The following is a 22,682-nucleotide window of genomic DNA, read 5'->3' as shown; positions in this document are numbered from 1 at the left end:
CAAGAACCCAGTTAGAAGGCGGAGGTGCCAGTCGAGGCGGTGGCCGGCCGGGGGCTGGTCCTGGTGGAGGAGCGTCCTGGGGTGTGCTAGCCCGGGTGAGCTCGCTTACTCTGTGGCATGTCAGAGATCAAGGCAGACGCCAAAGTTGGTGTTGGTGATGGAGCCCACGATGGTCTTGTCGACGTCGCAGGTCAGGCCCCGCTCACAGGGACACTTGTAGTCAACCCCATAGAGCGTAAAGGCGGAGCTCTCGCTGTTCCTGCTGGCCTTGGGTGCGCAGCCGGCCAGGCTCAGGCCGTCTTCCCGGTAGCAGCACTTGCTGTGAGCTCACCCTCATCCAGGTTGATTATGATTCCCCGGGGGTCGGGAACTGCATAGACTACTGCACGGGCGACGAGCAGAAGGCCGAGGACCTTCTCCATGATGAGTGGGCACAGCTGGTGTAGGTTGCAACCGGCAGATCAGGTCAGGTGGCAAAAGACAGATTCTTTACTCTCTATGCCACCAGGGGCACCCACCATATTAACAAAATGAAGGATACAAATCATATGATTATCTCAATAGATTATGGAAAAAACATTTGACAAAATTCAACATAAAAACTTTCTATGAGGTGGGTATAGAAGGGATATACCTTCTATAATAGAGCAAATTTTTTTATTGCTGTGATAAATGTCATGGGAATTTAAATAGGAATTGCATTAAATCTATAGATTGCCTTGACAGTACGGATATTTTAACAATGTTAATTCTTCCAATCTGTGAACATGGGATATCTTTCCTTTTGTTTGAATCTTCTTTAGTTTCTTTCTTCAAAATATTTTTCAGTGTATGGATTTTTCACCTCCTTGATTAAATTCATCCCCAAGTATTTTATTATTTTTGATATAATTTTAAATGATAGAGTTGTATTTCTTTTTCAGGTTGTTCTTTGTTAGTGTATGCTGCTAAGTCGCTTCAGTCGTGTCCGACTCTGTGCTACCCCATAGACGGCAGCCCACCAGGCTCCCCCGTCCCTGGGATTCTCCAGGCAAGAACACTGGAGTGGGTTGCCATTTCCTTCTCCAATGCATGAAAGTGAAAAGTGAAAGTGAAGTTGCTCAGTTGTGTCCGACTCTTTGCAACCCCATGGACTGCAGCCTACCAGGCTCCTCAATCCATGGGATTTTCTAGGCAAAAGTACTGGAGTAGGGTGCCATTGCCTTCTCCGGTTAGTGTATAGAAACACAATCAATTTTGGGGGGTTAATTTTGTATTTTATAACTTTGCTGAATTTGCTTATTAGTTCTATCATTTGTGTGTGTGTGTGTGTGAAATCTTAAGACTTCTTTTTTTTTGCATAAGATTTACATTCAGCAGAGACTGCTTTACTTCTTTTCCAACTTGGATCCATTTTATTTCTCTTTTGTCCAATTGCTCTGGTTAAAACATCCAGTATTGTTAATAGGAGTGATGAGAGTGGACATCTTTGTCCTGTTTCTGATCTTACATAAAAAGCTTCTATTTACTATTACTATTTTTTTTTTTTTTACTATTGCATATGATAGCAGCAATGGGCTTTTCTTATATAATCTCTATTATAGAAGGTACGTTCCTTCTATACCCACCTTGTAGAAAGTTTTTATGTTGAAAAAGAAAAAGTTATATGCAGGGTGGACCAATGCGGGGAGAATCTGGAGTTGGCTGCAGCATGAGTGGGTGATGACATGAGTGTAATTATGGAAGGAAAGAATTATTAAACCTCAGCCAAAGAGGACGACTAAGGAGACATTTTGAAAACTGGGGTAACCACAATTTTACTTAATTCACAATTTTGAATAGCACTAATCCTATATTCCTTGTCAAGAAGGCTGTAGATTGATAACTCTCAGCAGCCCCTCCATGCAAAGCTGTTTCATAGTTGGTTGTTTGGTTGCTAAGTCATGTCCTACTCTTTTAAGACCCTACGTAGTATAGCCCACCAGGCTCCTGTGTCCACGGGATTTCCCAGGCAAGAATACTGGAGTGGATTGCTATGTCTTCCTCTGGGGGATCGTCCCGACCCACAGACTGAACCTGGGTCTCCTGCATTGCAGGCAGATTGTTTATGCTGAATCACCAGGGAAGCTCATAAAGCTGCCTATTCTCTACAGATTCCAAATATCTACACATAATTCTACTCTTACATGGTTCTAGTATTTCTATAGTGAGTTTTCAGATTATTTCTGGTTTTCCAAATTTTCATTAATGAACATATGCTAGATTTTAGTCCCTTCAGTCGTGTCCGACTCTTTGCGACCCTATGGACTACAGCCAACCAAGCTCCTCTGTCCGTGGGGATTCTCCAGTCAAGAGTACTACAGTGGGTGGCCATGCCCTCCTCCAGGGGATCTTCCTGACCCAAGGATCGAATCCAGGTAACCTGCATTGCAGGCAGATTCTTTACCACTGAGCCACCAGGGAAGCCTTTCTAAAACAGAAGAAAAAACAATAAAAATGTAAGTTCTCAAGGTTAAATAAAGCAATATATTTATTTATATACTGAAAGCCATTGTGGTTTCAGGAAATTGTGTCCTATTAGTTCTACCTCTTTTAAGTTTTCTAGCGTAAAATAATATCAAAACAACTTCCAATAAACACTCGATGCAAGGAGAATAGATGTAGAAATAGGATTTCCTTCACCTTTGTTAAGAAGGATATTCTATAGCTTTCCTGTATGTGGTCAGCTTGTTTAAAAAGTGGTTTAGGGTGACATGCTCACACATGTTTCTAACTTGACTGGTTAGTATTTACTTTTCAGCTTGTTGAAGGTCTCTCTAATTGGATAGAAAATGTTAGTTACTCACCACAACATAAAATAGTGGAAGGTGACCTGAGGAAAGCACTTTACTAGTCTCTTGGGAAATAAAATTACTTATCTGTAATTGTTTTGCTAGCTGAAGAAATATATCAGACTGCCATTCATTTCTACATGAATTTTCTGGATATGATGTGACCTACGACTTTAATGTCAATGGAAAGAAGCTCTTGTAGAGTTTCTCAGCCTTTTGTATGCTCTAGTTAACCTGAGGGATCTTTCAGCTATAATTCGTAGAGAAAGACTGCAGAATGACGTGGAGGAGGGAAGCACTGAATTGTAAGTCATATGCCAGCAGGCAGGTAACAAATTATGGACAGAAGCATTGGGAATAAAAAAAAAGGAAAGTAAAATATCCCCCTATCACCTTACCTAAAAGCAGACAGTGTCACGGGACATTGATGAAGTAAATGTCATAAAATTCCAGAGTGTTGTCTGGAGCTTGGGTGAGACACGTAATTAATTGCTCATTCATTCAATGACTGCTTGTGGCTCACCTACATTGTATGAAGGACCGTGTCAGGCAATGGAGATGCATCCGTAAGCCAGGTAGACACGGTCCCTGTATTTAGATAGAATATGCAATTAAACAAGCAGTAACATGTTGGAGAGAGGTAAACTGTATTTCGAGACTTGTACAAAAATCGACATCTTATCTCATTTTGGGAGAATTTAGAACGACGAAAAGGCATGAATAATAAATAAGGAGTTCAGTGGACTTCCCTGGTGACTCAGACAGTAAAGCGTCTGTCTACAATGCGGGAGACCCGGGTTCGATCCCTGGGTCGGGAAGATCCCCTGGAGAAGGAAATGGCAACCCACTCTAGTACTATTGCCTGGAAAATCCCACGGACAGAGGAGCCTGGTAGGCTACAGTCCACGGGGTCACAAAGAGTCAGACACGACTGAACGACTTCACTTATGGTGCTCCAGAAAGAAGAAACAGTATGTAAAAAGACCAGAGAGACAAGAAACTGGGCTGAAGAGAAGGAAATTCAGGATGACTGGTGCAGAGCACCATGTTAAATTGGAATTGACACCCAAATAAGTCCAAGTGCATTCTTCTTTCTACAATGATTTATCAAATGCCTAACAGTTTTTGATCTAAGATACAAAAATAAAATATTTTCTAAACTTTAGTATCTTCAGTTATGGAAAATAAAATAAAACCAACAGTAACACAGAGTGAAAAGTGATATAATTGTGAGAGCCTGAAGCTCTAAAGAAACACATAAGTAGGAAAATAAGGAGGAAAGTCTAAGAACTGAAAAAGTTTTAAGAGGTGATTCTTGGATCGAATCTTAAAGGGCCATGGGGAGTTGATTAAGGAGGGGAAGGAAGTGCATTTAAGCAGTGGGACAGCGTGTCCAGTGGTTTAGAGACAAGAGAGAACAAGATACATTTCGAACTGTGAGTGGGATGTTTTTACTACAGTAGCATTTTCCAAAGTACGCCTCAGGAAACATCCTGTAAGAAAGAAGGTCTGAAACAGGTATATTGTCTGTCCCATTCTTGGAAAGTCACAATGCCCATTAGCTCAGTAAAAGATCTGAAAATATCTACAATGAATAACATAACACTGTTTGGTTCAGCATTTTTTCAAAATTGCTTTATCTTAGAACTTCCTCTATTATCCTCCTTTTTTGGTGGGGGAGGGATCAGGAGCCGCACTCGATGATATACCAGGCCTTAGCACTCGCTCCACTCTAAGGGGGTTGGGAACCACCTCTCTGAGAGGTAAATTAGGAAATCTTTAAATGGAAGTTTGGGCATATCGTCATCATATTTCCTCTTTTCAACTTAGCTTTTATTGACTATAGTAAGAACACTTGACGTGGGATCTATTTTCTTTAGTTATTGAGCGCACAATACAACATTGTCGATCACAGTATCAGTGCTATACAGCAGATATATAGTCTACTCATCTTCCGGAACTGAAACTTTGTACCTGCTGAAAAGCAACTCCCCATCTCTTCCTCCCCCAGCCCAAGAAATCACCATTCTACTCTCTTTTTTTAGATGTCTGACTATTTTAGACTCCTCGCATGAGTAGTATCATGCAGTATGTCCTTCATTGAGTGGTTTGTCTCATTTAGCATAATATCCTCAAAACTAATCCATTCTGCCACATATGACTGGATTTTCTTCCTTTTCTTCAGAGCTAGTACACATACTATATATTTTTATCTAATATATGTACTACATTTTCTTTATAGATCGTTTCCACATCCTGGCCACTGTGATTAGTGTTGTAATGAACATAGGAATGCAGATACATCTTTGAGTTAGTTTTGGATAAATGCTCATAGTTGACTTTGCTGGATAATATGGTGTCACTATTTTTAATCTTTTGGGGACTCTCCGTACTGTTTTCTAAAGTGACTGCACCATTTTACATTTCCACCAACAGTGTACAATTTCTCTACATCCTCATCAATGATTGTCATTTATTTTTTGTTGTTTTGTTTTCCTAGCAGTCATCTTAACAAGTGTGAGGTGATATCTCATTATGATTTTGATTTGCATTTCTCTGATGATTAATGATGTTGAATATCTTTACACGCATTGCCTATTTGTATGAGAAATGTCTATTTGAGTCCTCTATCCATTTTGTTTTTTTAATTGGCTCCATTGTTTTTTTGCTGTTAAGTTGGAGGAGTTGTTCATGTGTTTTGGATATTAGTCTTTTATTAGATACATTGTTTGGAAATATTTGATCTCATTCCATAGTTTGCCTTTTCATGTGTTCACCATTCTTTGCTATGCAAAGGTTTTTTGGTGTGTGGTGTTATATTCAAGGAATCATTGTCATAAAGACAGACATATAGACCAAGGTAACAGAATAGAGCCCCAACATCAACTCAGGCATACATCACAAGTCTTCTAGGACACAAAGGGTAATCTCTTCAACTTATGCTGCTAGCAGAACTGGATAGCAACATCCAAAAGAACGAAATTGCATACTTATCTTAAAACACACACATAAATCAACTCAAAATGGATTAAAGACTTAAATGTAAGACCCGAATCTGTAAAACTCCTAGGAGAAACCATTCTTCCACTTGAAATATGTTTTTAGAAGGGAGCACTCTCTCCAGGTGGGGAAAGATACTCTTGTTCAGCAATACCTAGGGCTGGGATAGTTTTTCTGATTATAGAAAAAGCTTCATTAGTAATAAAGTAATAAAAACAATAAAAAGTAATAAATAAAATAAAAACATTTAAAAAGTAATAAAAATAATCATAGCTTCATTAGTAATAAAGAGAGTGCTTTGGTTATCTATTTCTTATTATCTTCACAATTGGGCAGGTAAGAATGCTATTTATTGTCTTCCAAGAGATCCAGGTATTAAATAATTTGATCTCTATTGTGTAGGTAATTGGGAGTCACTGAAGTATTTTACCAGTGAGCAACATGATCAGACTTGCATTTGAAGGTTTTGATGGCAGTGTAGAAGCTATGCTGAAGGGGCATATGTGGAAGTTGAGAAGCTAATCAAAAAGGCGGAATCCAGGCAAGAAAAGATCAGAGCTTGAATTACTCCAATGGCAGTGGTTATATGAATAAGGAGATATGGGTATGGGGTTTAGTTAGAAAGTTGAATCAACAGAACTAGGAGCCAAGACGTGTGTGATGTAAAATAGAGAAAATCTAGGACAACTCACAGATTTTTGAATGGAGGTGAATTATATTTGGTTTGATGAAAGTGTACAACCTTATTTCCAGCACACTGAGCTGAACATGCTTTAGAAATGTGCCGGTGGAGGTGTACAGTTGTTACATTATATATATATATATATATTTTTTTTTTTTTCCTAAAGTTGAGAGACATTTATAGTGCAGAAATGCACGCATAGGGGTTGCTCACATCTAGTGATGTTTGAAGTCCTGGTCTCAGTCACTCTTCAGGAGAGTGTGTGGGTAGCGGTCCCACTCAGTATTAACCCCATTATGTGTCTAATGTGTACCAGCACTATAGTCAGGACTTTGCACACAGGTCTCGTTTACTTCTCTCGGTAGTTCTTTAAGGTGAACACAATCACCATCATTTTACAAATGAAACTGGAGTTTCCACTTGTTTTGGCAACTAATAATTCATTTGGTTCATAATTATTTCCAGGATAGCTTAAATGTATCTGATAAAATATACTTGTAATCAGACACACACATAGACATGTCTTTGTGGTTTGTTATTGCAAATAGTTTTTGTAGGGGGTGTATATTCAAAGAATGTTGCTAAGTAATGCCTTTTGACAAATTTAATTTTAATCTTGATTGGGATTTCAGTTTGTTATGGGAACAAAGAACAGAAAATCATGGTGCTGTCATTCCCTTTTCGTTTCTCTATCAAAGATCAAATTCAGAGGCATACTTTCTATAGCATTTATAAGTCAGAAACATAATTCCCTACTAGAATTCTAGTAAAAAGAAAAAAAAAAAAAAGGAAGAATATACTTATTTTGCACATGCATTTGGAGGTAGGGAAGTGGTCCAGGATCTAGAATTTGGTGAAAATCACTTACTTTGAAGTCTAAGGCACAGAGCTAAATGAGTTTGTGATCCCCTTGTATGGGGGAGGTATTTGGATAGTCGAGTTTAGAGGAAGCCTCTGCACCCATGGGCTTTAACGGCAGATTGACCAGCAGATGAACATTATCTTAAAAAACAGCCTACTCCAAAAAGCAAGTTAATGTAGATTTATCAGCAATTGTTTATGCACCATCTGATTTCTGAGATTTAAACTTGATTATCAATACTATTTCTTTTCTAATCATATGTGATTTTTTAAATCATTGGTCTGTCTGGCTAACTTTGAATATTCAATAAGATTTTTTGTGTGTGTGTACATACATCAGTTCAGTTCAGTTCAGTCGCTCAGTCGTGTCCAACTCTTTGCGACCCCATGAATCGCAGCACGCCAGCCCTCCCTGTCCATCACCAACTCCCGGAGTTCACTCAGACTCACATCCATCGAGTCAGTGATGCCATCCAGCCATCTCATCCTCTGTCATCCCCTTCTCCTCCTGCCCCCAATCCCTCCCAGCATCAGGTCTTTTCCAATGAGTCAACTCTTTGCATGAGGTGGCCAAAGTACTGGAGTTTCAGCTTTAGCATCATTCCTTCCAAAGAAACCCCAGGGCTGATCTCCTTCAGAATGGACTGGTTGGATTTCCTTGCAGTCCAAGTGACTCGCACGAGTCTCCTCCAACACCACAGTTCAAAAGCATCAATTCTTCGGCGCTCAGCCTTCTTCACAGTCCAACTCTCACATCCATACATGACCACAGGAAAAACCATAGCCTTGACTAGCCGGACCTTTGTTGGCAAAGTAATGTCTCTGCTTTTGAATATGCTATCTAGGTTGGTCATAACTTTCCTTTCAAGGAGTAAGCATCTTTTAATCTCATGGCTGCAATCACTATCTGCAGTGATTTTGGAGCCTAGAAAAATAAAGTCTGACACTGTTTCCCCTTCTATTTCCCATGAAGTGATGGGACCAGATGCCATGATCTTCGTTTTCTGAATGTTGAGCTTAAGCCAACTTTTTCACTCTCCACTTTCACTTTCATCAAGAGGCTTTTGAGTTCTTCTTCACTTTCTGCCATAAGGGTGGTGTCATCTGCATATCTGAGGTTATTGATATTTCTCCTGGCAATCTTGATTCCAGCTTGTGCTTCTTCCAGCCCAGCGTTTCTCATGATGTACTCTGCATATAAGTTAAATAAGCAGGGTGACAATATACAGACTTGACGTACTCCTTTTCCTATTTGGAACCAGTCTGTTGTTCCATGTCCAGTTCTAACTGTTGCTTCCTGACCTGCATACAGGTTTCTCAAGAGGCAGATCAGGTGGTCTGGTATTTCCATCTCTTTCAGAATTTTCCAGTTTATTGTGATCCACACAGTCAAAGGCTTTGGCATAGTCAATAAAACAGAAATAGATGTTTTTCTGGAACTCTCTTGCTTTTTCCATGATCCAGTGGATGTTGGCAATTTGATCTCTGGTTCCTCTGCCTTTTCTAAAACCAGCTTGAACATCAGGAAGTTCACGTATTGCTGAAGCCTGGCTTGGAGAATTTTGAGCATTACTTAACTAGCATGTGAGATGAGTGCAATTGTGTGGTAGTTTGAGCATTCTTTGGCATTGCCTTTCTTTGGGATTGGAATGAAAACTGACCTTTTCCAGTCCTGTGGCCACTGTTGAGTTTTCCAAATTTGCTGGCATATTGAGTGCAACACTTTCAAAGCATCATCTTTCAGGATTGAAATAGCTCAACTGGAATTCCATCAACTCCACTAGCTTTGTTCATAGTGATGCTTTCTAAGGCCCACTGGACTTCACATTCCAGGATGTCTGGCTCTAGGTCAGTGATCACACCTTTGTGATTATCTGGGTCATGAAGACCTTTTTTGTACAGTTCTTCTGTGTATTCTTGCCATCTCTTCTTAATATCTTCTGCTTCTGTTAGGTCCATACCATTTCTGTCCTTTATCAAGTCCATCTTTGCATGAAATGTTCCCTTGGTATCTCTAATTTGCTTGAAGAAATCTCTAGTCTTTCCCATTCTGCTGTTTTCCTCTATTTCTTTGCACTGATCACTGAGGAAGGCTTTCCTATCTCTTCTTGCCATTCTTTGGAACTCTGCATTCAGATGCTTATATTTTTCCTTTTCTCCTTTGCTTTTTGCTTCTCTTCTTTTCACAGCTATTTGTAAGGCATCCCTAGACAGCCATTTTGCTTTTTTGCATTTCTTTTCTATGGGGATGGTCTTGATCCCTGTCTCCTGTACAATGTCATGAACCTCATTCCATAATTCATCAGGCACTCTATCTATCAGATCTAGGCCCTTAAATCTATTTCTCATTTCCACTATATAATCATAAGGGATTTGATTTAGGTCATACCTGAATGGTCTAGTGATTTTCCTTACTTTCTTCAATTTAAGTCTGAATTTGGTAATAAGGAGTCATAATCTGAGCCACAGTCAGCTCCTGGTCTTGTTTTTGTTGACTGTATACAGCTTCTCCATCGTTGGCTGCAAAGAACATAATCAATCTGATTTCGGTGTTGACCATCTGGTGATGTCCATGTCTTCTCTTGTGTTGTTGAAATAGAGTATTTGCTATGACCAGTGCATTTTCTTGGCAAAACTCTATTAGTCTTTGCCCTGCTTCATTCCATATTCCAAGGCCACGTTTGCCTGTTACTCCAGGTGTTTCTTGACTTCCTATTATTAGATGGTAAAGAATCCACCTGCAATGTCGGAAACCTGGGTTCGTTCCCTAGGTTGGGAAGATCCACCAGAGGAGGGCATGGCAACCCACTCCAGTATTCTTGCCTGGAGAATCCCATGGACAGAGGAGCATGGTAGGCTATAGTCCATGGGGTTGCAAAGAGTTGGACACGACTGAGTGACTAAGCATAACACATATATATACATTTTGATAAATCTGAAAATAGAAAGTAAATATCTAAAGTGCCTAGTGGGAAACAACAGGAAAGAAAACCCTTCACACCAGTGGGTGAGTTGATGTCAACTGGAATTGCAGAATGCAGGCTGAAGGTAGCCGTGATAGGTGGCCATCTTGGCCAAAGTCAACAGATACATTGGTATCCCACATTATGACCACCCTGATGCCTGGAATAATTAACAAATGCCTACATATAGAGATACATTTGATTTCTTTGTACATTCTGCAGAGTGCAGCAGACGGTGCTTTGGCTGACATAAAAGACACTTATTGATGTTCTTCCCTTGCTCTTCCAAATCTCCTTTCTCAAGTGCCTACACACCGGGGCCTTTGCCTGGCGACTTGTCTGGATTCCCAGGGCCACTCTTCCAGTTAAGCAAGCTCAGGCTGGTCAGAGGGATCTCAAGATCCTTAGAGTTTGGAATTCTGAAATCTTTATAATGGACATATTTTCATTCCTAGCACATTTGTCTATTTTTCCTTTCACTGTGCAAAGCAGTTTGATTTTTCTAAGTTAAAAAACTGTTTGGCATGGATAAAGAGCTGTGATTTCTCTCTGTAATACATCTCATACAGTTGGAGTAGGAGCTGTGATTTCTCTCTGTAATACATCTCATTAAGTTGGAGTAAACGGAAGTTGGCCATTCATTCTCCTTGTCAATCACATAAGCTTTGAATCACATAGATGAATTTCAGATTCACTAATTACTGCATTATATTATGATGAGCATGTAACTAAACTTATACTTTTTTTTTTAATTCTACAATTTGGTCGGCGAGGTGTAATAGGTTTTTATACAAAATGTAATGAGTTATTGTGTATCAAGTGCTTAGGGTAGTGTCCGATCCTCAGAAGGTAAATAGAGTATACCAAGAGTGTTATTCATTTGGCCCTAGGCTTCATCCCTCTTGGGTCAAACTGCTTGGCGTAAAATATGGAGTCCACACTTTAGCAGTCTGGACTTTGGATAAGTTATGTAACATCTCTCTGGCTCAATTTCCTCTTTTGCTACGAGGGGTTCATAATAAGATCTAGGCTTTAGGTTCATGAGAAGATTAAGTAAGTAAAGCTTTTAGAATGGCTCTAGATAATCCTGAACCCTCAGTAAGGATTTCTGATGAGATGGATTATATAGTATATCAAAATTACTGGCACTGTGCGGTGTTGTCAAAGGTATCGTGGGAACTGGGCGAAGCTTACGCTCAATAGCAGGTATAGCGATTGTTAAGATAAACTGGGGAGCTGGAGAATCGGTCCAAAGACAGATGCCTGTCGTTACACGGTAAAGCCATAAATACTCTGGTATTATATGTAAAGACTTTTTACTCTGAGACGAGTGCCTAGTCTAATCAGTTCATAGCACTACATAACGATCGTCAGCATAATATCAATTTAAGAGTTTACATTAAATAAACTTTCTGGAGTTAAAGAGAGTGAGCAAAAACTAAAACAGAAGCATTCCTTAGCAAACACCTTCATTGTGAAGCAAGTTACATTATGCAGAAAATAACATACCTCATTTCCCACACAATTTAATAGCCTGCCACCTATCATTTAGCAGGATCAAGCTATACATCTTTTATACAATTTGAGGAAGGCTTACGGCAACTCATTACTTCTTTCACTTTTTAAAAAGTTTCTAGTAATCTTTTTTCCTTTGTAGTTAACAAGGTGCTGATCTCTAAGTTTTATAGTACAAACTGAGTGTATGATCTTGCCTGGTTTCCTTGGGTGTTTATTTGCATAGATTATGCAAGGTCAGTATTGAATTCCAAGGAAGCATAGAATCAGTTCTAACAGTACTTGCCGTAATCCTTTCCAGTGCGTGACCCTTCAAATGATATCTTAGAATTCCAAGTGGCCTTTGTTAATTTGAATGAAGTAAAAGACTATTTTTTTTTTAGATTAGTCTAAAAGCTATACTTAAAACACACACACACACATATATGTTTTTGGAATTTTCCTAAGATATAAAAAAATAGACTGATTCAGAAATTATTCTTCTAGCCCCTACATAAAGCAGAATTAAAGCATTGAGTGTTGACTGACGAAATGCAGCTTGGTGCAGTGGGAGACAGGGCTCTTGGCTGTGGGTGTTCTGTCCTTGTGGCTCTGTGAGGCAGGAGTGGGATGGTAGCTGAAGGAACGCAAACTTCCATGTTTGCCTTCTTCTTGGAGATGGGACCAATCTCTGTCACGCCTTTTAAGGTTGTGTTGCTGGATGAATATCCATTCCATATGCCATAGGATGAAAATTGCTCTTCTAGACAGTTTCTGATGACCTCTGAAGAGCACCTTCTGCAGTTAACCCCTGGCAGTTGGTCCATTTCTTCCAAGAATCATGGCTGTGCCAGAGCCACCACTAATCTGTTTCCTAAATTACTTATGCATTTCTGGCTGTTGGAGCCTTCTGTGATCAAGCAAGTGAGCTGGGCTACCTTATTACCACCAGTGATATAATAGGACTTACAAATCAAAGTGAGTGCTCATATTTTTAATATGTCAAAAAAACCCTATATACATCCCAACACAAGCAACAATAAGAGAATTCTTCTCCATGCCTTGGGTTCAATGGAGTAGTGTGCTAAGTGAAATACGTCAGATCGAGAAAGACAAAAACCACCCAATCCATCTTATATGTGGAATACAAAGATAACACAACAAATCAAAAGTCAAAAAACAAGCTCATAGATAACAGACAACACATTAGTGGCTGCTGGAGGCAAGAGGTGGGGGTGGAAGAAATGAGTGAAGGGGAATCACAAAGTTAAAAAAAGGAAAAATCAAGACTGATTCACAAGTACATTCACAATTAAAATACATTATAAAAAAAGGTCAACCTAACCAATAATTTAAAAAGGTGAATTTAAAAGTGAGATAGTAGGGGATCTGGATCAAAATGGCAGAGTAGGAAGATCCTGAGCTCATATCGTCCCAAGGACACACTGAAACTGCAACCGCATATAAGACAACCATCTCTGAGACCAACCTGAAGACTAGCAGAACAGATTTCCTACAACTGAGGATATAAAGACAAGGCCACATCTGGAGGGGCAGGAGGGCCAGAGATGTGGTCGAGTCAGAATCCACACCCCAGGTGCAGTGACCCCAAAGCAGGAGGGTTATGAAAGCTGCAGAGGTCCCCCAAGGAACGAGACCTCTAACTGACCCCATGCTGGGATCCTTACCTGGGGAAACTTGCACTGGAAGATGAGTCCCCATAATCCTGCCTTTGAAAACCACGGGGTGTATATTTGGGAGAGCCTGAGAGCTGTAGGAAGCCCAGACTCTGCTCTTGATTCATACATAATCGCTTCAAGGCCCAGCACAGGGACCATAGCTTGAAAAGCATTAGAATGAAGGGGAGATCCATTTGCTAATTTCAGGAAGTGAGCCAGAAAGGCAGAGATCTGCTGGGACTTTCTCCAGGGACAAAAATGCTAGCAGGCTCCTTTTTGTTGTTGTTTCATATTGATCAGTCCTTCCACTTAGCTGGCCTGGTGCTGGCGGGCACCTTTTGCTCACTCTCCATCAAGGTAACTAACACCACGTGTTTAGCCCAGAATTCCTCTGAGGACCATCCCACCATACCGCTCACACTAGCCTCGAAAGCGCCTCCCACCCCCACTCCACCGGGCAGGCCACACTGACCAGGACCAGTGCGCCTTCAAAGTGGCTCCTGCTCCAGGTAGCCAACCTTTCTCCACTTAGTGGGAGCCTCTGCCAGCGTGAATCTCCCTCCAGAGTAGCTCCTGGCTTCTGGGACGCCAGCCCCCGCACCAGAGTTCCAGTACAGGTGTTATCGGATCTTGCAGCCAGTCCAGGGGCCAGTTCTGTGTTGTCAGCACACGTGCAGCAGTAGAAGCCAGGCCTGACAGACAACCATGTTGGAGGGGCCAGTCTCCCCCAGCTGCACAGTAGCAGTAGTTGCGGTTAAGCCTTGGAGCCAACCCCACCCATCAGCCTGCCTGAGGCAACCATAGCTAAACCACAACACTCTGAGATTCAGGAAAGCCGCCACCAGTACACAGCAAATACATTGAAATCAGCCAGCTGCCACGTCAAAGACACAGCAGGCACCAGAGATGGCCTGGCTGAAGGTCTCAGGATCAGCACAGACATTTTCCATGTGGAAGCTGACATCAGTGACATCAATACTTAGCTCTTTTGCGCATTCCTAAAGAAGCCTGCTAGTTTTGACTCTGGGGCCAAATTTCATACTGAGGTGGCAGACTGCTTTGGAATCATCGGTGGCAACCCACAAAACCGACTTTGCCTTTGGGTATGCCCTGGCAACTTTTATCAGCTCAACTTCATTATCAAAAGTCGTCATCTGGATTCCATTATTGGCAGCATACTTAATCTGAGACACTTGCTTATAAGAATTCACATAGATAATCCTTTCTATGGAGGCACCACGAGACTCTGCACCAGTTGTATCCCAGTCATGCTGGCACAGTCAAATCTTATTCCAGTGGAAGCTCGGGTCTTCACTGTGGTTCTGTTCTCATTGCACTTGACTGCATTAAAGGGGATGACCAGCAGAAGAGCTTTCAACCATCTCAATTATTTCTTTAGAATGTCTTCCTGGTCTGCCACGTAGAAAGCATCCTTATCATCAAAACAAGAAATTTCTTTTTTTTTTTTTTTGGTCCAGAATGTCTTTGCAGTAAAGCCTTTGGTCAGGAAATGGCAGTCAAACTGTTCACTACCAAAGTTGTTCATAGTTGCTTGATGTCTTTCTGAAACACAGCAAAAAGGAAAACTAAGAAATTTTAAAGACATTATTGCCAGCTTTTCACAAAAGCAGTTCTCCAGGAATTTCGAGTCCCACTGAAGATGCATGTGCCCTCAGTGCAAGGGAGGGAGTATTCTGACAAACACAGAATTCGTGGTTCATCTTAGAAGGCATGGGTACACCAGGCCGGCCCCACAGAGATGCAGGACCACAGGCTGCCCACTGCTCCGTCTCTGCTCCCATCAGCTCCTCATCCAGCCACTGCCCGCAGAGGGCTGCAAGCCCAAGCTGGCGCTGCAGGGCTGGCAGAGAGGTGTTGCTGGTGGACGCTGAGGAGACTGAACCTAAAGGGACTTTGGATGGACAAGAAAAGGCCATAACTGGAAATAAGAAAACAAGGAAAGAAGACTATCTCACTGATAAAAGCATATATACAGAAAAGGTAGTGGATCAACCATCTATAAATCGAGCATGACATTTAAAAGACAAACAAGTAAAATCATTATACCTAAAATAGTTATGAGATACACACAAAAAATGCAAAATAAGACACCAAAAGCATTAAATGATGGGGGAGGGCAGTAGAAAGTTGCTGCTTTGACAATGCACACAGATTAAATGACTATCAACTTGAAAATATATTGCTATACACATAGGTTGTTATATATGACCTTCATGGCAACCAGAAACCAAAAACCTATAACAGATGTGCAAAAAATAAAGGAAAAGAAATGTAAACATAGCATTAAAGAAAGTCCTCAAATCACAACGGAAGATAAAAGGAAACAGAAAGGGAGAGAGTAGAGCTGCAAAACCAATCAGACTACAAAGGACAAGCTGTAAATAATTACATTTGCTGTGCTTGATCATGTCTGACTCTGGGACCCCATGGACTGCAGCCCGCCAGGCTTCTCTGTCCATGGGATTCTCCAGGCAAGAACACAGGAGTGGGTTGCCATGCCCTCCTCTAAGTGATCTTCCCACCAGGGATCGAACCAAGGTCTTTGTATTGCAGGTGGATTCTTTACCATCTTAGCTACCAGGGAAGCCCAAGTATACTGGAGTGGGTAGCCTCTCTATTCTCCAGGGAAACTTCCAAACCCAGGAATTGAACTGGGGTCTCCTGCATTGCAGGAGACCAGCTGAGCTACCCAGGAAGCCCAAATAATTACATAACTATCAACAATTGCTTTAGATGTAAATAGAATAAGTACTCCAATCAAAATACATAGGGTAGATGAATGGATAAAAAAAAATAAGTAGCTTTTGTTATTTTGAAGTGTTTTTATACTCCTTTATTTTTACACAAATAGTAGTATAAAACTCATTTCCAAAATTGATTTTATATTTTTCTAAAATATGACACCTAAATACATAAATACATTGTTTATCATAGGTATAAACAACAGAAGCATGGAAAAAGCACAAAGAACTTTGTATAGTACATTTTCTTCAGCTCTAGCTTTATCAAGAAACAGTGCTCATCAACACCATCTGAAAATGAAAGACATTATAAAAGGTATATGGATATGCTCCATGACTTCATTTGTAGCAAAGTGACTTTTATCATGAGGGTCAAAATTGACTATGTTCTTGAATTATCAATATATTCTTCTAGAACAATGTTGTTAACAACTTAAAGCAGTAGTCATGATGTTTTAAAATTATTAACAAATGTATACATTATCCAATAGTCAATCTTTACTTAAATCACTTTAAGTCAGAATATAAACCTGTAAAGGAATCTCTGCATAGTAGAATTAGTAAGACGTTGTCAAACAACTAAATTATGGGAAGACTCCTAAACTAGATGAGGCTTCATTTAAAGTTTTCTCTAAGCAGAGATTTTTAACCAGAGGCAAGGTCTTATGACAATTACAAAATCCAGAATGTGTTATAATGGAGATCAATATTTAATGATTGAACTATCTGTGTAGTTCCTTAATTCAAGCATCTTGTTTCTAGGAACTGGTTTAGCTGCTCTAACAAAGAGATCCTAAAATACAGTGAATTACATAACTTAAGCTTTATTTTATTTGCTTGTGTAACAGGCTAGAGAAGTTTAGGCTGGCAGGAGCCTCAGCTTCAGCAAGATATTCAGGAGCTAAATTTGCTTTCATCATGTTACTTGCCATCTCACATATATATAACCCTCCATATATATCTGCAAGGGGAAATGTAAGAGTGGAAGGGGAGGGAGAACAATTTCCTCTTTATGCATGTAATCAGGAATTATCCACATCACCTTCTTTCACTATACTTTGGCAAGAGTTTACACTTGACACAGTCAGCTGCAAGGGAGGCAGCTACTGCGCAGCTAAAACTTGCAGGGAATTCTATTACAAAAGGTAGAAGGGGAGGCTGAGAGTGACAGACAATCTGCAGTCACCCCTATGCTTTTTCATGACAATATAAGGTAGAAGGTATCAGAAAAGACTAGTTACATGACAAAATACACATGACCTGCTTAGTTAGAAGAAAACTCAGAGAATATTGAGCAAACTAATAATTGAATGCACATAAAAGCAGCCTAGACTTCCAAAAATAATAAAGATAGAGAATTTTAAAATTGTTAGAGACACTTTATTGAAGAACTGGAAATTCTAAATCAGTTTCTACAGCACAGAGTGTAACTTATTCAGACAATGTATTATTTTCAGGTATGCCTTACCAAGTAACTTGGCAAATCTAACTACATATCCACTTCCAAGTACAGAAAAAAATAAAATAAAACCTATTATGGACACAATAATATTTTCATTGGTTTATACAGAACACTGTAAAGCTCTGGAGTACAAAATTTAAAGGCCAAAATGTGACGAAAGCATTTTGTGCAGTGTGTGTGCGCAGTCATTCAGTCACGTCTGACTCTGCAACTCATGGACTGTAGCCTGCCAGGTCCACTGTCCATGGAAATTTCCAGTCAAAAATACTGCAGTTGGTTGCCATATTTTTCTTCAGGGGATCCTTCTGACCCAGGGATCAAACATGCATCTTTTGTGTCTCCTACATTGGCAGGAGGGTTGTTCAGAACTAGCACCGCCTGGGGAGCCACAGAGCAGCATGTTATCAGATTACAAAACAGTTTCATACTTGGGTCTTGGTCGAAGTGTTGCTCTGTAAAGGGTCTCTTTATGGAGTTAATTCAGATATGCTGAGTGTTCAAACACATTGCAGGGTCTTTCTACAACAAAATATTAGACATCCCCCCTCTTTTATTTTATTTTTTTTTTTGACCTACAACATTATGTTAGTTCGTGTACAAAACACAGTGGTTTTATATCCACATGCATCTAAAAATGGGAATTCCCAGGTGGCACTCGTGGTAAAGAAGACACCTGCCTGTGCAGGAGACATAAGAGCCACAGGTTCAATCACTGGGTCGGGAAGATCCCATGGAGAAGGAAATGACAACCTTTCCAGTATTCTTGCCTAGAGAATCCCATGGACAGAGGAGCCTGGAGGGCTAAAGCCCATGGGGTCACAAAGAGTCAGACACAACTGAAGTGACTTTAGCACACAAAATGATCATCGTGATGAGCCTAGTCATCTGTCACTACACACAGATGTTACAGAATTATTGACTATATTCTCTGCACTGTACATTTTGTATCCATGGCTCATTTATGTTGTAACAAAATTTGTACCTCTTAATCTCCCTCACAGATTGATTTCTCTCCTTCCCATACTGATCTTTCTTGACAACCACCTGTGTCTTCTGTGTATCTATGACTTTGTTTCTGTTTGATTAGGTTTATTCATTTGTTTTGTCTTTTAGGTTCCACATAAAAGTGAAATCACATAAGATTTGCTTTTCTTTGACATTTCACTTAGGTCAATATCTTCTAGGTGCATTCATATTGTCACAAATGGCAGGATTTCATTCTTTTTATGGTTAAGTAATGTTCCAGTGCTTATTTACATGGACTGTATAGTCCATGGGATCACAGAGTCGGACATGACTGAGATTTTCACTCCACTTCATATAAATATTTACACACACACACACACACACATGTATAGAAATGGGATTTCAAAAAAATTTACTTCTGCTTCACTGACTACACTAAAATCTTTGACTGTGTGTATCACAACAAACTGTGGAAAATTCTTAAAGAGATGGGAATACCAGACCACCTTACATGTCTCCTGAGAAACCTGTATACAGGTCTAGAAGCAACAGTTAGAACTGGACATGGAATAATGGACTAGTTCAAAATTGGGAAAGGAGTACATCAAGGCTGTATGTTTTCATCCTGATTATTTAAATGCAAAGTACATCATGCAAAATGTCGGACTGGGTGAATCACAAGCCAAAATCAGGATTGCCAGGAGAAGTATCAACAACCTCAGATACACAGATGACACCACTTTAATGGCAGAAGTGAAAAGGAGCTGAAGAGCCTCTTGATGAAAGTGAAAGAGGAGAGTTTTTACTGGCTTAAAACTCAGTACTCAGAAAACTAAGATCATGGCATCTGGTCTACCAAGGTCCACATAGTCAAAGCTATGGTTCTACCAGCAGTCATGTATGGATGTGAGATTTAGACCATAAAGAAGGCTGAAAGCCAAAGAACTGATGCTTTCAAACTGTGGTGCTGGAGAAGACTCTTGAGATTCCCTTGGGCAGCAAGGAGATCCAACCAGTCCATCCTAAAGGAAATCAAAGCTAAATATTCATTGGAAGAACTGATGCTGAAGCTGAAGATCCAAACTTTGGCCACCTGGTGTGAAGAGCTGACTCATTGGAAAAGACTGTGATGCTGGGAAAGAATGAAGGAGGGAGGAGAAGGGGACGACGAAGGGTGAGATGGTTGGATGGCATCACCGACTGGATGGACATGGGTTTGAGCAAACTCCAGAGATAGTGAGGGACAGGGAAGCCTGGTGCGATGTAGTCCATGGGGTGGCAGAGAGTCAGGCACGACTTTGCAACTGAAGGACAACTACAACAATATAAATATCCCACCTCTTCTTTATCTGTTCATTTATTGATGGACTCTTAGGGTGTTTATATGTCTTGCAAAAAGTGCTGCAGTGAACACAGAGATGGGTATATCTTTTAAAATTAGTGTTTTCATTTTCTTCAGATAAATACCCAGAAGTGGAATTGTTGGATTAGATTGTAACTTATTTTGAAAACTTTGAGGATACTTGAATACTGCTTTCCATAGTGGCTGTGCCAATTTACATCCCCATTAAGGGGGATATGAACATATTCACTCAGGAATAGGATTTTTTTTCTGAGTCTAAGCTAAAGTAGGTATTGCATAAAAGGAAATAAGCCAAGAAAAAACATATACTTACCACAGGAATATTAAAAAAAAAAAAACATCCTTAAACACTGACCCACATTGTAGAAACTCAATGAATATTTTAAATTAAATTTTAATGCTTAATATTGTTCAGTATGCTAAAGTTGCAAGGAAATTTATAAATTATTTAGAAGAATTTGAGTAATCAAATTGATATAGTTAAGTTGCAGGTCTGGAAATTAAAATTTCTGATTTTTCATAATTTTAACTTCTTTCTCAAATTTTAATCTTGACTCATAGAAGTCCCACAGTTTTAAGACTCTGTGGACAATTTTTACTGGGACTTCAATATTAATGTTTAATAAAAACAATCCACATTTCTATTCAAATTTCTTGTTATTTTTGGGTAAGTAAGTTATTACTTACCCAAAACAGGTTGCAAACCGAAGAATCATTCTGAAATCCTGTTTCCTAGCATGCAAAACTAACAAGTCACCAAATTATGTCTGACTTTTCTTTGTAGTACTGTTTCTTATTTATGCACATTCACCTAGTTTCTTTGCTATTATGTATTTGGATTGTGAAAAAGGCTGAGCACCGAAGAATGGATGCTTTTGAACTGTGGTGTTGGAGAAGACTCTTGCGAGTCCCTTGGACTGCAAGGAGATCCAACCAGTCCATTCTGAAGGAGATCAGCCCTGGGGTTTCTTTGGAAGGAATGATGCTAAAGCTGAAACTCCAGTACTTTGGCCACCTCATGCAAAGAGTTGACTCATTGGAAAAGACCTGATGCTGGGAGGGATTGGGGGCAGGAGGAGAAGGGGATGACAGAGGATGAGATGGCTGGATGGCATCACTGACTCAATGGACGTGAGTCTGGGTGAACTCCAGAAGTTGGTGATGGACAGGGAGGCCTGGTGTGCTGCGATTCATGGGGTCACAAAGAGTCGGACATAACTGAGTGACTGATCTGATCTGATCTGATCTGATGATATAATTATTGTAAACAAATTCATAGCCACACTTTTATTTCCTAGCTATAACTTTCTGCAAGTGAAATTTCTAAGTCAAAGGTTATAAACTTGTAAAATGAAATAAATTTTTAGCCATTGGGAGATTACATAAAGAAATTAACTGTGACCTTTCTTCATGCTCTGCATCCAGGTACTGAACTGTCTTTTTTGACATCTCCTACTTAGCATACTCAAAATAGAACTCTCGGTTTTTACTGCCCACCTGCCTCACTGTCAATGACTCTAGAGTTATTTTCCATTTCCTTCTCTCACCATACGTCAGATCAAGATTCACTGAAGTGACAAATGTAAGCATTATATTTAATAATTTCTGTCCCTTTTACACCACATGTTGGTAAGTCTTTTTAGGTTTGTCTCCAAAATACATCTTGATTTTGTCTGCTTCATTCCATTCACACTGACATCAGTCTCTGATCAACTTGCCACCTGGATACTGTGATAGCCTCCTTTGTAGATTCTTGGACTCTGCTACTTCTGCCTTCCAGTCTGTTATATACACAGCTGCCAGAATGCTCTTTTCAAAGCACAAACTGAATTGCATTGGCTCTCCAGTTAAATCTGCTTACTGATGTACCATTTCTCTTCTAATAAAATCTAAAACAAAACAATTAAAAGAAAACTAAACTTAACAAGTCCACGAGTGACTTGGGGGACCTGGTCCTGCCCACTCTTTTGAAAGTCAGCTCTTCTCATTCTTCTTTGGTGCTCCAGTCTCTGGTCAGCTTCTCTTCTCTTCCTCAGGATTTCTGATCTTTGCGAGTGTGCTTCTTTCTTTTATTTTTCTTTTTTTTTTTAGTGTGTGGTTGCTTTACAATGCTGTGTTAGTTTCTGCTGGACAAGAGAAGCAGCTATATGTATATATGTATCCCCTTCCTCTTGGGTCTCCCTCCCCAAAATCCTTCTTAGTAATAAAAAAATAAAGATTTAATGCATTATTATATACTCTGTTGAAAAAGGAAAAATGCATTTTGTTGGGGGTGGGTATGCAGGGCTCCCGACACTGGTCGTTCACCGGAAACTTCTCTTAAGAGACGAATATTTAAGGGTAGACAGAAATATAAGGAAGAGCCATCCATAAGTTTTTGTGACAAGAATTGTTGGAAAATAAGCTTATTTCCATTTGGGCAGCCCTTTTCCAACTATTCTTGCTGCAAAAATTTATGGGTGGCTCCTCCTCATACTTCTGTTTATCCTTAAATATTCTTCTCTGAGAGAAGTTTCCCATTGACAACCAATGTCAGGATCTCTGTATCTGCACCACACACACACACAATATTTTTCCCTTTTCAACAGAGTATATAATTATGTATTTAATGTTTATTTTTTATTACTAAGAGAATCACAG

General features: G+C 39.9%; 1 protein-coding gene and 2 pseudogenes across 1 annotated transcript in view; 1 reads left to right on the top strand and 2 right to left on the bottom strand.

Annotated features, from left to right (window-relative positions):
* Positions 1–22,682, top strand: part of CNBD1 (cyclic nucleotide binding domain containing 1) — a 501,194-nt gene that overhangs the window by 220,307 nt on the left and 258,205 nt on the right. The window lies entirely within an intron of this gene.
* Positions 121–422, bottom strand: LOC113903979 (annotated as a pseudogene).
* On the bottom strand, positions 14,294–15,035 carry LOC113904488 (annotated as a pseudogene).

The sequence above is a fragment of the Bos indicus x Bos taurus genome, chromosome 14 (assembly GCF_003369695.1).
Source record: "Bos indicus x Bos taurus breed Angus x Brahman F1 hybrid chromosome 14, Bos_hybrid_MaternalHap_v2.0, whole genome shotgun sequence".
NCBI classification, from domain to species: domain Eukaryota; kingdom Metazoa; phylum Chordata; class Mammalia; order Artiodactyla; family Bovidae; genus Bos; species Bos indicus x Bos taurus.
This window is presented reverse-complemented; position numbering and strand designations above follow the sequence as displayed.